Source organism: Drosophila kikkawai, chromosome 3R, assembly GCF_030179895.1.
Source record: "Drosophila kikkawai strain 14028-0561.14 chromosome 3R, DkikHiC1v2, whole genome shotgun sequence".
In the NCBI taxonomy this organism is placed as follows: Eukaryota; Metazoa; Arthropoda; class Insecta; order Diptera; family Drosophilidae; genus Drosophila; species Drosophila kikkawai.
The window spans coordinates 29,294,396-29,314,820 of record NC_091731.1 but is presented as its reverse complement, the minus strand read 5'-3'; the positions used below and the strand labels follow the sequence as shown (position 1 = coordinate 29,314,820).

At 43.1% G+C, this 20,425-nt stretch overlaps 1 long non-coding RNA gene across 2 annotated transcripts in view; it reads right to left on the bottom strand.

The window, feature by feature from the left end:
• The window catches only part of LOC108071442 (uncharacterized), a 71,251-nt gene that overhangs the window by 6,826 nt on the left and 44,000 nt on the right, over positions 1–20,425 (bottom strand). For both annotated transcript variants that reach the window (XR_011445156.1, XR_011445157.1), the window contains exon 4: positions 9,147–9,260. This is a non-coding gene — a long non-coding RNA (uncharacterized lncRNA). The remainder of the gene's footprint in view (positions 1–9,146; positions 9,261–20,425) is intronic.

The following is a 20,425-nucleotide window of genomic DNA, read 5'->3' as shown; positions in this document are numbered from 1 at the left end:
GAAATACCCTAGGCATAACCATTAGTTCAATTCGCTGTGAAGTGCGCCTGAAAACATTCAATAAAACATGCTCCACTTCAAGGGGATTAATTGGGCGCATAAATCGAGTTTAATTCACGTAATGTGAACACTTAATGCTAATTACTCGATTCAATGCGATGTCAGCGGTATTTGCATGTTCCAATGGGGCTTTAATTCGACTTCGAGAGGAAAATACATGCATAAATAGTGCTCGTTCCACTCAGGTGACCTTTGGCCCCCTCGGTCTACTCAAAGAGTCTCCGAAGACCCACCGACAGATTCACACGGGCGCTGTGAAGAGTGGTTTCTGGGGGATTCTTTAGGCTCGGAAACCGGATCAACCACTTCGGCGGTGCAATGGCGGCGGCAAATGGCCGTGATAAGAGCACCAGAGCACACCGCCATCGTTTTGGCCTCAAAGACTCTTGGCATTCATAAATATATTGAAAAGAGTCTTTACCAAGGCGAATCCATGAACATTTCATCCCCTGGCCCTGGTGCGCACATCCTCCTTTCTCTCCCTGCGCATTTCTCCTGGGCTCACTTTCTTTGTCTCATTGAAAAACCAAGAACCAAGCCTGAAACCGAACACAAACGAACCCGTTTGTACACAGGAGAAAATATGTGATTTAAAATATAGAGGTAATATAATAGTCAATATTTAAACAGCATAGAAATTTGAAATTACTTCTTGAATGTTTTACAACATCCATTATCTATAATATTTGGTAGTCTAAATATTTCTGCTTAGTTTCTCTCAGTGTATCCATTGACTTGACTCATCCATGCGGTCATCGCGGAGGTCGAACTCTTGGCAGCCCGAAATGCGTTGTTTTCGTCATTTAGGGCCTTGGGTCATCGTCATCCGATTATCGATTGACCGACTTATGGCCCGGGGGGCAGCCAAGAAATCCGAGAAATTCAATTGGAGTATTGAATTCCGATGTCGAATAAATTATGGGTAGATTAAACATGCCATATTCCCCCCTGGTAGCACAGCGGACACAGCCACTATTTATCCCCTCGGCCAGATAAACCCCATTAAAACACGTCTATGGCTAATAACCCCCTGGGAACCGAGAACCTGGTCCCCTAATTTCCCCGACTCCCTCTCTCTCTCTCTCTGGCGAATTTACGTGACGCTGACACTTGCTATCTGGAGCCATAAACTCGGGAGCCTTATCATCGCCGGCGGTCATTAAAAGGGAGTTTTACTGTAGGACTGACCGCGCGAGAGGCGTCTTTAAAGCCAACGCAGGACAATTATGCACACAGCCGGACATGGCGACTATCCACCCTTTTGGGCACTCAGAGAAAAGTCCAATAATATTTAACAAGGAAAAATTATGTCTTGAAAGGGCACAAAAATATGTTTTTATAAATCTAGAAAAAAATCTTAAAGTTCTTTAGTTTGATATCCTAAAACTAAAAATATAGTATGCTTCCCGAAGTTGGCTTATTCAGAATGTTGATACTTTGGGGCGTATTTTTTGCAAGTGAAGCTTCTTGGGCTTTGGCCAGAGTCCGCCAAGCGGAACAGGAAATTTACGAGTGCCGCGTCTTGGCCATTTCAATGGAGTCTGGCTTCCAGCACAATTATGCAGCGGATTAGCTGGGTGAAAATAAATTGGCCAGTCCCGCGACTTGCGACCAAACATAGTCTGCCACTGGGCAGCCAGGGCACCGACTCCGCCTCACCCAGTGCCATTGCCACCAGAGATTCCACTCCCCCAACAACATTGGGGCAACATCGCGTGCCACACATCGAGAGACGTGATTACGCCCCGCCAGCAGGTTGGCCAATTCACTTGGCCACATTATGCATATGCATGCGGAGAGGGGGACGCATCGCTTAACTCACCTTAACGGCCGTTCAGCATACTTTACAGGTGCTTGGCCAGGCTATTGAGACGTCTCACATAGCCGGGGGGAGTCTTCGTTGCGAGGAGACAAGGCTCAAATTTATTATTAGATATATAAGCTTTATAGTTTAGAAACTTGGTGCATTTTTTTTACCAGAAAATTTATATTTCTATCTTAAAACTGACCATAAAGAAGGATACCAAGGACACATTTATAATCATCACCAACTAGTAATAACAATAATAATGCAAATGGCTGTGTGGAGTTTTATTTTGTGGTGGTTTCTAGTTCCATTAGATATGCCCAGATTTATTGACGTTTAAAACTTCCATTATATACCAGGAAAAGTCCTTCTCAAGAGCAATCGGAGTCTTGGCTTCTGCGCCATCGGAATCGCTTTTGTATTCACACAACAATTGCATGGAATTGCGTGTTTTCACTCTCGGTTTCCGGTTATTCCCGCCCCATAAATCACAATCAAAGGGATCAGGAGCAGGACCACGAAACGTGTCCGTACGCCCTTCGTGGCCGAGGGAGTGAAGGAATCCAGATGGACGGACTTCCGCGTCCTGAAGGGTTAAACTGTCCAATTGCGAAAAGGGCCGTAAAATGCCGGATTTTGAGAACTGGAAGGGTATTCGGAGGGAACCCCTCGAATAGTGACAATAAAAATGGCAAACAAAAGTCGCCGGGTGACCACCAGTTGTTGCCGCGACCCCTTGCCGAAAGGATATATGGTGGAAATATGGAAGCGGTGTCACACCATGTTGTCGCGTTTTACGACCACCGCTCACCTTTTGTTTGCCGACTTTATGGCCGCTGCCTCGTTCCTTATTCCTTACGTTTTTTTCCCAGCGCGAGTCCGCCATTTAACCGACTCACTTTCGGGCGAAAACCGGGCCAAACGAGCCTTCAAAACTTGGGCCAAGTTGGCAGTTTTTCTAATTTATCGATTCGCCAAAAGGTCGTTTTTTATCTCACTTTTTTTTTTAGCAAAATCAACTCGAGAACTGGACCCGTTCGCCTTGGCAACAGCCATTAACCGGTTGCAATTTTTTTTGTTTTTTTCGGCTAACGACTATTAATAGACGCAACCTTCAAGGACGCTAAGTGCCTTAAAAAACTGCATCCGGAGAAAGGATATTCCCTGGAAAAAGGCTGAGACAGGTAGACCGCCCCTACAGCTGTCCATAAAAAACATAATTACGCAACTCAAGGACTTTCGGGCGCGGCAGGACTTGTAGTGACGAAAACGCAGCCCGTGCAAATCGCATAACCCTTAATGTAACCAAGTAACCCGGCAAGGTCTTGGTCCTTGGTGTCCTTGAAGTGAAATTCGATTCGATTGAGTATTTTTTTCTGGCAGATGAAGAAAATTACTGTAGTGAAACAAAAAAAGAAGTAAGAAAAATGTTCCTACCCATGGTTAAATTAATTTCCTAATTGCTAATTGCTTTTTGTGGTTCGATTTTTAGTACTTTCATTATCATTTCGTAAAGCTTTAAGTACAAATAAATCTTTGACAAAACCGCAACCGCAATTTTCTTTCGTAAAAGTGCTCAAACCTTATTTAACTTTCCTTAATTTTATATTAAGTTTCCTCCTCTCATTTGATTCAATTTTAAATTGCTTGTTTAATACGAATCAAAGAGCCAATTTAATTTAATGGGGAACTGAAATAACTTGTTCTTCGTGGCGAAACCAACTGCCCAATTAACTCCAATCAAAATGGAAGCAACCGTAAAAACACAAATAATAACGAACGTAAATTTGTTATTAGGCAATTCTACGCGATCGCCGCGGCCGAAGATTCAGAATGTGTGTATAATTTCGGCTGACAACGCCTCACTGTCCGCCAAATCATTCATAATTCATTTTGTATGCCGCATAAATGTTTTTACTATCAATAAAAGCGCAATCAAATTAACATTAAACTTATTTCTCCGAGGTGGCTCCTCGCCGGGATCGAAAGCGCACGTAATTATTTTAAAATATTCCGCCATTCCGTTAGGTTATCGCCGCATTCTTTTCCACTCGGCCAGATTTTTGATTCTTGTCTCTGTTTTCATCGTTTGTTGTGTCAGAATTTCAGAATTTCGTCACATAAAAATAGAAATTTGAAATTGGCCGTGATCTGTGTGGGCAGCACACCCCTCCTCTTCCGCTAGCGTTTGTAGTGAGTTTTGAGGTTTTCGCATTTATATTAATTTAAATCGCAAATGTGTCGCCGCCAATGGGGAGCTTGTTGACATTTTATTTACAATAGCAGAAATGTGCAATAAAAATTAATGAAAGGCTTATGTAAATGCTTCCCCCGGTAATTGCGGGCGGACATTTGGGCAAGAAAAGCACGGCGAAAACGAGCGTTTCTGCCATTTTCATTTTCGGACCCTGGAAATGTGTTTTCCTAATTAGCTATTCTGAAAGGAACAATTTCTATTTTTATGCCAGTCACATGCCCGCCTAAATGGGCTAACAAAATGGTGCAAGGGGTGATGATCATCGGGAATCTTAATTATTTTTAGAAGTGCCACCATAAATCTTTGGCAACAAAAGGGCTGAGTTGAGTTTAGTTTTTCCCCTTTAAAGGTATTTATTTGTCTTTCGTTGGTTTCCATTTGAGGGAGTCTTCAAGGAATTTTAAAATCAGTGCCTTTGTGTGTTGTTTTAAATTAATTTAGATAATTGCAGGGAATTTTTAGTAATTCCACCAAGTTGTAAGTGGATTAAATATGAATTTGTGTGGTGAATTAATGTTTGCTCTCAAAGTCTACTCGCCTTTTAAATACTCTGGATTTCTTGCTAAGCCATTCCAATTAAAATCCAATCGAGGAGCACATCTGCAGGTGATTAGGCGGAGCATCGCGGCCAGTTGGCTCCGTTCCATTACCGATCCGATCCGATCCAGTGCCTCCACCGCTGCGGCTTGCCGGCAATTGGTGGACGTTGCCTTCATGGACAAGTGCATGTGGCATTGGCATTGGACTGGAACAGAGACGGGGATACACCTCCACTTGAGCCAGTTGCTCATTACACTCGACTGGATAATTACGGGCATTTCAATAAACAAGCCCAGGAGTCGTGTGCTCGAACATGGCTCGAGCTGTGCCCGGGCATTATGAACTGTTTCCGAACGGCGCGCACATAATACCATATTTCAAATTTCAATTAAGTCCAAGTGCTGAGAGAGCGGTCCCCCTTCGATTTCCTCCGACATCGGGTATATATCAAGGCCCCACCAATCGGAAAATTCGTTTCCTATTTGACTTTTGACTTCTCGAAATATAAACATTTCGTTTTATGGCTATCGATCGATTTATATCGATTTCGGCCTAAAAGGGACTCAAGTGCAGTTCTCCACTTGGCCCGGTGCATCATTGCCAAATCCCCTCGAGAGCGATAGATGGCCGCGGCTATATCCCAGGTCTCTGCCCCAACGAATTAGATTTTAATTAAAAACTAGTTTTCGCCCGGCATTTGAAATGAGCTGCGCCGGCTGGGATATTTTTTTAATAAACCATAAAAATGTTTCTAAAGTGTCACACACAAAATTTGGGCTGTCACATAAATTCCGATGCCTTAAAACAAATTCCAGCGATTAAAATCTGAAAATGGACAACTCTCTGACCACCTTGGACCGGGCCTCTTGGAGGCCCGTAGGCCCGATTGAAAAACCCGAACCGACGAGAACTGGAGTCTTTGGGGGCTGAGTGGTTTTTGGGTTCGCATTCGGTATCTGTCGGATACAGATAGCGGCCATGGCGTAGATTACATTAGGGGCGAACGGCAAAGAGCATTTTGGAATAACAACAAGCTCGGGAATCCAGAAAGAAAACAAAGAAAGCGCTGTTCAAATTTACATTCCTCTCGGAAAGAGTTTCTGGCCGGGATTGGGGGTAGTCCCTGTTGACTTAGGCGGATCCCCGGCTTGGCTCAAACAATATTTTGCATATTCCATCGATTTTTCGACTCCAAAAATGAGTGCGCATAATGAGCGTGCGAGCGAGATGGCGCAGAGAGAGAGAGAAGGCATTTTCTGGGTGTGTCCCCAGGCAAGCGAGATGGGGAGACACATAGAGAAAGAGAGAGGAAGCTCGTCGCCAAAGAGGATAATTTAGTTTCGATTCCACATCATATCCATGTCCCCGCCGCAATTCAAGTCGCTTTTCTAGCGAATCTAAGGCTCCGCCGCATAAATCTCGTTAATTTATGAAGGATGCGTGCGAAATGCCAACAAACTAACTCGCCCACGCAGCACATAGCCGAGGCCGAGCCTCGGAGCCACCGAGTCGCAGATCCGTGGAACCACTCTGCACCACAAACTTCCAGCCCCACGTCCTCCTCCTGCACCCAAACTCCACTTGGCGGCTCCACTGTCACGCGAGTGAATGTTCTGCATATCAAACTTGCGACTCGGGACTCGCTGCACAGAGAAAAAATAATGTTACCCTTCAGAAGCTAGGGAAAATTAAGGAAGAATTATAAACAACAATATGGAACAACTTAACTTTAACATGAAACTGATCTTGTAAAAGTATTTCCATTTCCTCCAGTGTATAAATGCACGTCCAAGTCTCTAATCCAATTCGAAATCCACCTTCCCGACCATGTTTTGTTCTCCATTGGGCCCCCCGACCGACCCCGTTGTCTCGCTGACATCTCTCGATTTATTTAACTGTCCATTTGTGTCGCACTTGGACTAACGATTTTCTAGCCAAGTCCGCGTTCGGTGCGCAAATTTATTTGACTTGCCCGACATTCCGGCGATCATCGGTCGGGCGTGGACAATTTATGCAAATGCCCGGCATATTGATATTGTTATGCCTTTGTAATGGAAATGCCTGCAATTACCACTTGAGAAGCTCCATTGTGAACTGGCGCTGCGAAGAGCAATTAACGCAAATTAGTTCGTTGAGTTTTCCTCTTTCGAGTAGGAAAACTAAAGAAGAAACACCCAGGGGAAAATGCGATTATAGAGTCAAGTGGTTTAATTAATACAAAGTGTGTGCTTAGCCCTTTATTAGATAATTATTTAATGCAAGGTGATCAAGGTAAACGAAAAACCTAAGATTAATTAAGTTTTCATAGATGTAATGATTTTCTTTAATGGTATTCACTTAGTATAAGTTTCTGAATTAAGAGGATAGTATTAACACGATGATTTAAAATTCGATCTTAAGAAAATGGAAATTATTCCTTTTTTTTCTTGTTGCAATCAAAGTTGACTTATGGCTTTCTAACGTCTGGTATTTCTTAATAAATAAGTCAAAAATAATGTATATTTCCCCGCTGTTTTGTTGATCGTTAGGCCCCATTATCACCATCATTATTCAGCTGCTCTGTGCAGTAAATAATAATAATTACCGGGCGTAACGAGCTCGTATGCGGGTGCAAATGTCATTGATTACTTTTAATGAGCGATTATTATTTATATAGATGGGTGTTTTTGTGCCTTCCTCCAACCGAGATAGACCTGCTAGCGACTGCGCTCCGTCCACAAATGAAATGAAGTCATAAAATTATTTAAATCTTTATTTAAGTGACAATAAAGCACATTATGTACATTTAATGATAAGCGTCCATTGCAGATTACGATTTGAGGCGGTGATTTCGAGTCGTTTTTCAGTGCGACTTGAAAAATATGTATAGCGAGTATTGGAATTAGCCCCTGTATTGCATTATATACGACACTGATAAAAAATAATTTAGTATACTGCTTTTGGGCATTGGCACGTGATCTGCACCTGTCATCCCAAAAATTGCTTATTGCAAAGGCTTTTAGTGTACGCCTTTATAATTTATTTAATATGCTGAATGTTTCTCGATCGGATTACAAGTTTTTAGAGTGCTTTTAGCCGGGCTAAAGTGACGCAGGTGCGGCTAATGCACGGAGTTAATCAGTGGTCAGTAGGGTCACTCAAGCAGGAGAAACGAGATTTATCTTTTGACCATTAATAAATACAATTAAAAAAAAATTAGATTTCCTAAGAGATTTAAAGCAATTTATTCCTAAAAAAAAACTTATTTATTTTAGAAAAAAAACTGAGAACTGAAGAATACCTTTTTAAAATACTTAAAACCCATTTCTCCTACATTTCCTTGTCATTTTATGTGTTATATTATTTTTGGAATAATATTTCAAACATTAAGATATATTTTCTACATCTACATCTTACTTGACTTTGGTTAATTTAAAAATACCATAAATACAATAATCCTAAAATAAGGAAAAATGAACTTAAATTTCAATGAAATATAATAATAAATATGATTATTTACATCCCAATATTCCGGATATCTATCAGAAGTGCATCGCCCTAGTGTATTGCGACATCGTCGACTGTTTTCTTGCTTTTTGTGTGTCCCGAGATCCCCAATAAAAATGCGTGATTACGAGCATTTAATGCAATATATTAATTACTTCGCCTTCGCACAGCGATTCCGAGTCCGAATCTGATGGCGATTCCGATGTCTCTTGGACCGCCCCCCGATTAAAAACTGGAATAACGTCTTTGTCAGCGTCTTCTCGGAGGTGGATTCCACCGGATTCAGTGGGGGCTCCGGCTGCGGCTCCGCCAATGACGGGCCTGAACTCTGCTCCTCCGACATTCGTTAGCCAATTTACGAGCGACTAATGGCCGTAACGCACACACTTTATGGCCTCATCCACAATCGAATCGCAATGAGAACTGCACAAATCGTGCAATTTCTGGGACAGTGCAGCGGTCACCGTGAAATCATATTTATTCGGTCACCGTTTGTAGGGGGTGTCCATTTTCGACCGCGGCAGTTGCCAAATTAAATTATAAAATCGGGACCCACAAAAGCGCAGAACAAAGCCAGGCCTCGTAAAGTTTTACGCATATTTTTCGTGAACAATTCCCATTTAATGGGGGACTCCAAGCCCGGTCTCCGCGAAAGTCCGACGGCTCCGGACTTATGGCCATGTTAATGGCTTTTTAAAGCGATTATGCGAGAAATTTTAATGGATTGCCCCTGAATAATGATCGATTCATGCACCAGAGCCGCTGGACGGGATTAAATCATTATGCAATTAGGTTTTTTCGTGTTTTGGCTTAGACAAAACACTTTAACGACTTCGGTGGCTTGGCGCGCCCATAAAGCGAATTTATTTAAAACGCTGTCTGATTTATGCTTCTTTGATTTAATCTGCCGCTTGGACTCCCCAGCTCAAAATCATATTCGTTTTCGAATTAATATCACTGGCGATAAAAGGCAAATATTTAAATTTGTATACCAACCCTTTGTTTGTGCCCGGGGACCATCTTCGCCGGTCTCGCGGTGAGGTGTAGTTTTTATAGGCGTAATCCACAAATGTTATAAAAACACACACAAACACACGCGAAGACACAGACCTGAAAATAGAAGAGAGGGGGAATTTTGTTTAGTTATGGTTTTATTTTTAGACAAATAATTGGTAAAATGTTAATTTTGGATTTGACTTTAATTGAAAATCCGCCCTCAGACGGAAATATGTAAATATTTTGGTGTGTTTGGAAGTTATCCTATTCAGTCTTTGATTGATTTAAATATTTAAGTTGAAATTTAGTCTAATTAATTAATTGAAAAATTATCTTTGATTTCAGCGTAAAATTAATTACTTTTAGATTATGACCATGTTAAGAAAAAACCATAAATTTACTGCAAATCATTAAAATATAAGAAAAACAAAATGTATTTATACGTTTAGTTACTTTTATTTAAATCTTAAAGCCCTCTTTTTCTATATAATCTTTCAAAAGACTGCAACTTTCTTATCCTAAATTTCAGTTTACAAAATTTTTATAGTGTACGGATTTTTCTAGCCACTAAAATATTTTAATATTTCAATTGCTGACCTCCAAATACCTCTTTTAATGGCTGCAAACGTTCCAATTGCCTTTCCTACATATCCCCACAATTAATAATTTATACTCCGTTCCGCTTGAGGGAAAGCTGCCCTGGAAAATAATTTAAATTTTGTGATTTCAATTTGAAAACTGCTGGCTTGCCGCCCGACCAGGGATCCCATTTTGGTGGCAACTAATTGAACCCAATTCGAGTGGAGCAGCTGCCGTAGGGTCGTCAGGTGTGCAGAACGACAATTCCCCAGTTGAAATTCGTATTTTCCACTTTAATAAAAAAAAACAGACAGAAAGGCGGAAATGTTGAGTTTGGAAAATCAATTCCGACAGTGTGTTGCAGGTTCAGGAGAGCTGGAACTGCCTTTCCCGCATTCGCTGCGAGTGAAACTCAAACCGGCAGCGTCGTTTGAGCGAAAACGGGGAACGAGTTCTCCCCGGCGAGCGCTTCAAATATCTTTCCTTTTCTCCCGGACTCCTCTTGTTGAGGCTTCGTTGCTGTGGAGCCCCAAGATTCCGGCACACATTCCGCGAAAGTCTCCAACGCTGACCAACGCTGCTGCTGCAGTCGCCGCCACCGCCGCCGTTGCGGTCGCTGTCTGCGTCGCCGTCGCCGCTGACGCCTGCGCTGCGCTGCTCTCGCTGGCTACGTCGTTCTCGCTCCCACCAAAATGGCCGCTCTAGTGGGGTCTCGCTCGCCCTGCTGGCAGCTTATCGAGCGTGTGAGTAGATCAGCGCAAGCCAGCGGCCATGTGCGCAACAGGGCGCACACTATGGCACACGGTACGGTGCTCCCCAGTGCCACGCCCATGCGCCCCCACAAAAGCGCGCGCGGGCTAAGAAAAAGCGTCGACAGTTGGGCGGCGGCGGTCCGCTTGCACCGCTTATCGCCGGCGTTTGCCGACGCGATTGCCGCTGGCATTGTTATTGTTGTTGCTGGTTTAGCTAAGGTTGCTGTTTCCAAAGTTGCTTGCTGTTTTAAAAGTTGCTTCTTAAAGATGTTGCTGCTGTTTTGATGTTGCTTTTGCGACTGATGTTTTGTTTGTTGTTGTTGCTGCTCTGCTGGTTCTAAAGATGCTTTTGTTGCTACCGAATCGGATTCAGAATTTGCCGCTTTTGTTGCACAAACTTTAGCTGTTGTTGCTGAAGTGCCCAGATGTTGCAGTTGTTAAAGTTAGTGGCTCTAATTATAGATATTTAGCTACCTTTTTCCTAACTCTTTTTTGGAATCGTTTCTGTATTTTAAATATGCTGCTAAGAAGTTGTTTCAGTTCATTTTTGATAATATTATTGCTGCTGACACTTTAGTTAGGATGCTAAAACTAGTTTTAGACTGTAACATTACTGATGACCTTGCTGATATTATTGCTATTGGATTTAGAATTGTTCCTTTTATGGCATTTTACATTTTAGTTTTCAATATCAATGGTTCCCATGTCCAGTCGCTTTTTGCTGACTAACGAAACTAACTAATAAAAGCTTTAATCATAAAAAATTTTTAAGATTTCATCTTAAAATAAGTAATATAGCTGAGACCTTTAATATATCTGTTCTAATTAAATTATTCTCTTAGCAATGTTGATAGTACTACCATTGATAGCTACAACAATGCAACATTCTATTGATGTTTGCTGACCTTTCTGATAGTTCTGTACTGTGATGCTTAAGCTTATTATAGCAAATGTTCCTTCTTTAACCAAACTTGCCACCGTTGCACTTGTGGCTTTTTTTATGGATGCTGCTGCTGTGCCTCAAGTTGTGGCTGCTGCAGCTGTGTCCGATGTCGCTGTCGTATCTGTTATCAATTCTAATGCCTGGGGAGCTGGCAGCGCACTTAGCCGGGCGCTTGGCAATTTCCAGTTGATTGGCTGCACTTTTCGAGATTTTCGATATCCCAGGACGAGGGAATTTGCATGCAGAAGCGAATGGCTTGAGGGGGGCTCCATTCTACTCAGAGTTTCCGTTTCGCCTGCAAGGACACTTGAGAGCCGAGAACAGCTGCAACTTGGCCATCTCCGCCAGTTGGCCGTATGGTGCAAATGGCTGTGGCTCTGCGATGCGAAAAGTGAAAATGCAGTTTCGCATAATTTGATCCCTCCCCAACCCCCGGGAAAATCGCTCTCTCTGTCTGCCGTCTATCTGCTGCTGCGGCTGATGGTCCTGAATGCTGTGTGTCCCTAGATCCTAGCTCTGCGAGCATCCTGCGAGTCCTGGTGGCAAGACAATGCCCGTTCTAATCGCAATCATGGCTGCACTGTAATGGCAAAATGCCAGGAGCCTCGCCTCACCTCTGCGCTCCGCTCAGCTCTCGCATTTCTGCTTCGGTGGTTGTCCTTCGCTTGAATTGCACTTTTTTATGGCATTGCAATTAGGGGTAAGCGCATCGATGCACACTCACACTCTTACAAAGAGAGAGAGAGATACTAGGGGTGCAAAGGCAGCGCAGGCCAAGGGTTGTTAATTATCTACCGAAGGGAGAAAGAGTGGGCACCCATACCGAGGCGACAATTATCTGAGAATTCCATATTGCCGCTTCCCGGGAATGCTAAACAAATAGTTTCTGCAATTTATCCTTGTCCAAGGGTTTGGATGTCCTTTACTTGAGGATATCTTTGTACTTATTTGCATGAATTTGCAGTTAGACTTTGCGAGAAATCAGAATTTAAAAGAAAGTTTTAGGGATAATACTTTTTGTAAGATCATTATCTTGATTGAATTTTGAAATATCTTCCTTTGTTGGCGGATTTTAAACGAATCACGAGAAGATACTTCCTTTCGTAATATTATAACCTCTTGAAATCATATGAAAGAATTATATAGTGTGTCATTTACAGGCACGATAATTCCATTATAAACCTCAATAGTATTTACAAGCAACTAAAGTTTAAAGCCTTCCCACAAAATGCCTTTAAACTACTCAGTAACAATTTTTTAATACATTCCGTGTGCAAAAAGTGTATTACCAACAAACGATTTATTAAATGGGGAAGCCTACAATAAAATCTGAATGTTCCAGGGCGAAACCAATCCGAGTCTTATTCAGAAAGTCAAGGAGGAAGGTGAAGGGGCGGGACTGGAATGGGATATATAGTACATATATCTGGGGTCGACACTGGTCCATTGTCGTTGTATTTGCGCATTGTGCAGAAAAGTCGTAAAAATTTCTGCTGTCTACGTTCGAAATGAATGGAAAAATGAGAAAAGGCCGCGCCGATGCTATGCTTTTCTCCGTTCCGAGTTACCAGGCAGCGGAGAGGAGTTCTTGTAAAGTTTACGAGCGCAAATATAATTCAAATGGTCGTTAATTGCAACAACAACGATGGGCCGAAAGTGCCTCATAAATGGATTGGATACCCCTCGGAAATCGGCGTGAGTGGGTGGGGTTATGTACACACAGAGATATAGCCCCGAAAAAAGCTAAAGTCAGAGCAGCTGGGTTTCCGCCGAGAGCTTTTCGTGTTTGTTTGCAGAGCGAGGAAAGGGAAAAGCACAACAAACTCGGGCAGCACGTGGTGGGGATATTTCTCGGCGAACTGTGTTTCAAGTATTTCGAAATTTCCCAAACTCGATTCGATGCGATTCGGTTCGGTTTGGATTTCTTCCTCCCGGCGACTGGGTAACTGGCTTGCCCGAAAAAAAAGTACCAAAGCGGTTAGATTTTTGGTGTTGAGGGAAATTTCAGCTTGCGCATGTACGGGGCACGCACACACGGACAGGAAACCCCTCACAGATACGCCGTACGTGCGCTCACACAGATACTCGGCGGGCTATCCGTGAGATACGCACAGATACAGATACTCGGCACTGCCGGCGTCGCTGCCGGCGGCGCAGTCGTCGCATTGGGATTTTGAAAGACCGAAGAAATCGTCGGCCAACGGCTTCAAATGAACGCAAAACGTTGGAAAGCAAACAACCGCAAAAAAGCCATCAGCTAAAAATAAAACTGCAACTCCAGCGGTGTTTGGCCATCTAGCCCATAGAACAGTGCTCGCTAATCGTGTGTCTATATGTATTTGTGTATCTCGTGTGTGATTAATCTCGCTGGGAGTCCGAAATGAAAAGTTCAGAGGCAGAAAGTTCCGAAAGCGCAGCGTGAAACAGGTTTGCATTTGCTGGCTGTGACTGCAGCCGGAGTTCACACGTGTGCTTCGCCCCGAGTATCTGTGTGAGAGCGCGCCTGCAGCCGCAAACTGGTTTCCAGATCAATCTCAAGTATCTCGTGTCTCTCTATCTCTATTTGCAGATCTCGCCGGACGCCTTAACGCCGCCATAAACACCAAATAACGAATTCTCGGCGACCTCCTCTGCATTTGGCGTGGCCAGCAAACAAATGTCGCATGTCAAGGTCTTGTTAAAACGTGGAAAATCCATCCATCCGTCCGCCCGAAGAGTCAACACGAGTGGCACGACTTTTTCAGCTGTCCCAAAAGCAAAGTTGCCCCCGAAAAAAATAGCGTAGTCTGTGTGCTTGAGTGTGTGCGTGCCATTGACATTGACTTATGCTTAATAGGGGGACTCGCAGAGGGGGTAAGGGTATCCACCCTTTGACGAAAAAACTTTGTTTTGTCGCTTTGCCAGCTCTGCTTTTGCCTCGTTTCTCTTCGCTTTCTGCCTTCCACGCACATTTATGGTTTGTTTTGCTCACACACAACCAAAGAACACAAGAAAGAGAGGGCCGTAGGCGGGAAGAAAGAGACAGAGGGATAGAGAATGAGAGAGATGGAGCAGCTCAGTCGTCTGCGATGATAAACGCCTCCTTGCCTTTTTTGGCGGGTCGGTCCATGAATGAAAAAATTGCCCCGAATGACTGACTGCCAGACAGATAGCTACAAAATGCCCATTTCGGGGGTTACCAGCGGGGGTTGCTGCGGTGGGCAGGGGGGCCAAGGGGGGCCGGAAAGCCGACAGCAATAAACACCGAGCTACGACAAAAGTCTGATGAGGCAGACAATCATGAAGTTCATCATGAGGCACGCGTTGATGAAAATGAAAATGGTTTTCATTTCGGGTTCGTTGCCGTTGCCGGTGCCGGCTTCTCTTCCAGCCTCAGTTTGCATTCAGTGGGGCAGGTTATTTATGGCACTTCTCCCGAACGCCACACTGGGGTAATCGATTTTTATTGGATTAATATTGCCTTCCGCCTGACTTGTCACTCTTTTCTGCTCTTCGTTATCTCTTTCGTAGGTTTTCACACTGAAGTATGACGGGTCTGGACCAAGTGCTGGTGAGTTTTTAATGTCTTTCTTAGAACCAAAGAACTGTAGTGCTAAGCTTATCAACAAATGCAACTATAAATAGCTGTATTTAGACTAAAGAAGTATGTTTTATAAATATATATGGATTTCACTTATTTAAAGAGTTATTTTTTAGTTGAAATATATTTTAAATATGGTCAAGAATTAAAAGGAGAGCTTTTTTACAATATCTTTTAGTAGTTTACACTCAGATTACGCTTACATAAGATCTATGTTGGGCTATATATAGTTGTATATTTGTATTGACCAACTATTTCCCTTTGAAAAATGACCATATGCCCAGCCAGAGTGTTCCAAGAACTTCTCTAGTCCACACCTCCTGAAAAGCCCTTTGCAAATATTCCCACGGCGCACGCGGCGTATGCGCAATTTGTCTGCGCATCGAACGACCGGTCGGTCGGCCAGAAATCGGTCAAACTGCCACCTGGCTACTTATTAGCGGCACTAAATCAAACCGGCCTGCAGGGACAGACAGATTTTACGAGCGGTGCGCCAGTTACAAGCTGCATTTTTCACATGCGTATAAATCAATCAAATGGCCCTACTCCGGGTCGAAATTCGAACCCGAAAAAAAGAAGAGATGCAGAGGTCGTTCTGTGAACTCTGAGATCAGTTACGAAAACTGCAACGAAGGCAATGGACGGCCAGACGACAGCCATAAAGTTTAGTTTTACGACTGCCAAACGCATAATTACGAATTTTCCTCTCACCTACACGAGCGCGTTGTTAGGGGCGGTTTTTCGGCTAGAAACACACACACACACACATAGACATATGAGGACCCACCCCACTGAGGGGAGCGATGCTGCAAAATGGCAAACAACCCGCTTGATTTTTACTCCATTTATCCGAATTTTGATTGCGATATTTGGGATTGTCTTGCGATGCGAACAGATGCAGGCGTGAAGCGTCCATAGGTGGCACACATGTGACACGAAAACAGGCAGACCTCGCTTTAGTAAATCAAGAAGTTTTGAAGGAAAGTTTAACAGAAGTTTTTACCTTTTTAATTAAGTAGAAAAAGCAAAGAACTTCAGACATTTAAGATTATATAAACAGTCCATTTAACATAAATTCTTGTTGAGATTTTTGTTATGTTTTAATTCGTTTAATGTCTACTAAAAACAATACATTGTTTGTTTTGATAAAAAATAAGTCTTATAAATTTGTAACATAACAAATTCCTACAGAATTACTTTAATTTTAAATTGTCTCGTAAAACACTCTAAAAAATTGACCTTGGTATTCACTGTACCACAAAAATCCAGCCAGACAATATGGCGTTGCCTGACTTCGCTTTGCAAATTATCAAGAATTATTTTTGCTGATGTCAGGGGTTGTTATTTGATTATTTCGAACGATGTTTCACCAGCACCCTGAGGGATGCCATGGGAATGCCGAGAATTTACATGTGTGGCTAACGCCCCAGACATTAAGTTTAATGCCTTCACCGGTCGGTCGTTCGGTCTGGGCTGGCCTTGTGAGTTATCAAATCATCGGCCCAAGTCTCGATCTCAGACTCAGACTTGGAATGCTTAATTTTGCGGCAGGCAGACACTCTAATTTGGCCATTCAAATTGCAGCTCAGACAGGGCAAAGAGGTCACCATTGGGGGCAGCTGCTCCTCGGAGCATAAATTGCACACTAATTGTGTCCATTCCGGGGCGTCGCTTTTGTTTTCTGCCACCCGAGGCCATTAGTCGATTTAATAAAATAAAATCGACTAAAACACAGCGGCGAACTCTGTGCGCAAGTGTCGTGGCCATCTTCAACCTCCAGATCCAAGTCCAAGTCCCACTTCCAATTCCAGTCTCGCTTTCTGTTTCTGTCTCTGGCATTCACTTCTCTCGTGCCATCCCCCCTCTCCAGGCCCATCTACATCTCCACCTCCATCTCCATCCCAATCCCAGCCAGAACTCAGCTCTGTCGCCATCGCCATCGTCTCGTGTTTAGTTTGGGTGTGAAATCTAATTTGAAAAGTTTGTGTAGTCATTTTGATGCCGGAGCGCACTCAGCAGCATATGCTACCCACCGCTCGCTCGGGTTTTCTTTTCTAATTTTGTTTGCAAGTCATTGACGCAATATTGCCCAGCTCCCAGTTTCCAGTTCCCAGCTCCGAGCTCCTCGAAACCCCAAAGGCCTCCTCATCCTTCCTCGATTCGCAGCAGTTCTGTCCACCGGCTGCGACCCGAAAATTCTATAAGAACCGCACCGAGCACATTTGCCAGACACTGAACGTGGGTATTCAGAAATTTAAATTAGAATTCATAATAAATAGTTGCAATACGGGCTTATGAGCACATAAAAAGGCCTTTGCTGCAGGGTAATGGTTTTATTAGGAATTTAATCTCAATATAACTACAACTGGAAGAAATCTGCATACTAAATTTAACTATTAACTATTTCCCAAATATTTTATAAATTCATCTGTTCATTCCTTTAATTAAAAACACATGTTGGTTATTTTTATATCAACTTTTTAATACTAAAAGTCTCTTCATTATTTTTCCGACTTAAAGTTCCTTTTTTTGTGTGCTCAGCAAAGTCAATTCGAGGTGAAAGAAATTTGGAAACTAAATTAAACTTCAATTCCTGAGACATAATCCCCAATGGGCGATAAAGAAATATATCCACGGAGAGGAAAGAATGAAATGGAACTGAGCAGAATAATTGGGAAGACAGAAAAAAGGTGGAAAAAAAAGATGGAAACTCATTTGGAAACTACGCCCCAGAGGTGGCGAGTGTGGCGAATGCGAATGCTCCCTCAAAAGTTTAGAATTGTGCAGGGTCCTTGGGCTGTCTCGAGGGGTGTGGTTTTCGGTTTGGGATGCCAAGCGTGGAAACAATCAACTGAAAGCGTTGATGGTGACGACTGCTCCTTTTTTGTGGTCCAGGGCAGGTGAGAGGAGTGAGAGTGGGAGTGGGTTTCTCTGTGGAATGCGTCTGCTGGCAACAATGGCGCAATGGCGTCTGTAATTCCGAGCAATTGTTTCCGTTCTCAAAGGAGAACGCCTTTGTCTGTCCCAGCCAACGAAGCGTGCATCCAACGCTTTGACACCACATGCCGCAAAGGACTCATCTGCAGGCTCCAGCCAGCGTTTAACACCTTTTGCTCTTGCTTGGCAACGATTTGCCATAAAGTCACGTACCGCCAAATCGAAATATATTTTGCAAACCACGCCAGGATTTCTAGTGATGGCCGAGCGAGCATCCCTCACATGCCTCGTTGGCTCGCCAAATGGTCGCACCTTCTCGGGGGGGAACAGCCCCCAAAAGACAGAGAACAACCTGAGATCCTGGGACATCCAAGTCCGCCCTCGGTGCTCGTTAGGCGGTACAGTACATTACACTGTCCTGCCTCGTCCGTCCACTGGGAGTCGCCGCCGTTTTGCATCGGAATTTGCTTTGCCAAATGCCGCCATTTAGGGTTGTGCCAATAAAAAAATGATATTTATGGTTGTAACGGCCGTTTTGTGTGTACGCCCTCCCCCGCCCTTAACGGCATCCGCCCCGAAAGTCTGACAAGCCCATCCGAAAGACATACAAACACCGGCCTAGGCACAGTGGGATCAAGTCTTAAATTTTTTAATAGAAAGCTTAGGATTTTGTAGAATATGAAAGAAAATTAATAGAGGTTGTCTTTGAAGGTGGAAATTATGAAGAAACTTTCAATGTTTATTTTATATATTTAATTCATTGAAAGTAATCCAATAAAAACACAAGATAAATCATTTTATATCATCAGATTCAGTTTATTTAAAAAATCATATTAGATATTTTAAAATACATAATTGAAGTAATAATATAAGCAATAATATGCAGTAATCTTTTACAAAAATTAAATTTATAATCTATTTTAAATAATTCATAAAGATAAAAGAAATAAAAACTAAGAAGAGCTTACAATATTAATATTTTCACTTTTAACCTTTGGCTAAATATTTTATATATTTATTATATTTTTTTGGTAAATATAAAATTAATATTATCAATAATTTATAATTAAAAGTAAGTCCAGAGATGTTTATTTCAACCTGAAACCCCTTTTGTGGCCCACTGTTCCGTGGGGGTTGCCTCGGCGCACAAATGAAATCTCACAGGCATAACGAGCTCATGACTCTTTGCTGCAAGGGTTGGGCAGGAGCAGGGCCAGGACGAGCACCAGGACTCTCGCACACACACACACACAGCCGCACAGACATAGGCAAATATATAGTGGCTGAGACTTGGGCACATACACATAGAAAAATATGGCACGTACTCCCCGAGAGCCATAAGTTTACGTTTTATATCGGGCAAACTGTGCAATATTATAAATTTTGAATTTTATCTTAGGCATTAGATTGCCAGAGAGTTGCCTGGTTGGTTGCGGAGCTCTCTCTCTCCTCATGAGCTCCCCCAGCACTTTCCCGCCCCTCGCCCGTTAGGGATTAAATGAAGGGACGTGCTCGAAGACGAAAGTAGGAGCTGCCAAAGGGGTGGGCAGGTGGGTAATGGCTGGCAACAAAGGGTGATTATCGTGATTGGCGAAATAGTGGAACTTGAGCTGGTTCAGGTTCTGCTTCTCGGGGTCTCGGGAATATTAATGCCAGGTATCAGGGAACTTTTGTGCGTTGTCGTAACTTCTGAAACTTACCGAGTTCTCTTGTCTTTCTCTTATATTTTTCGCAGGACAGCCGCCAGGATATATGCACGGCAAATGCCGGGAATAAAGACACGTCTTATGTGACAAGTGCAGGCTAAACGTCTGAGGTTATCGCAATCATTTTCGATTCTCTCCCCCCTCGGCTACTCGGTGGAAAAGCAACCACCGAAAAGGAATAAAAGGACACAGGGCGACCGGAAGTGAGGAAATCGCTTGTAAAATCGGGCACACGAGTGCGAGCGAGACACGAGCGAACACGGCCCGAAAGGAAACGACAATTACGAGGACATGCCGGCTTCGCCTTTTGCTGTTTCTATCCGTTCCTTTCAGTTGCGGCCGTGCAATCGTCGGGTCAACAACGCGCCGTGTCCTGTCAGGATCTCTATCTGGAACTTTACCTTTAAAATCACACAGCAGTCGCAGTATCTATATCTGCAACTGCAGTCCTTTTTCGTGTCCTTTATAAGCACTTGCGGATGATGATGACTCTGTGCAACTTCGTATACGTATACTGAATGTATCCTGAGTGTATCCTATCCGGTATACCTTCAGTATACGTAACACGAGGAAACACAAGCAACGCGGGATGTGAAACACTTGAAAAAAATATATGACATTGTGATTTTATATGGATAACACTTTTAGTTTTAAATCTTTTCACTTTGTAAATAAAATGGTTAAATAAAGTCCTGTTTTGGAAATGGTATATAACTCGTGTACGGCTTTTAATGGATGGCTGGGATAAGGTTCCTATTCCGCAACCTGTTGATATCGCCACG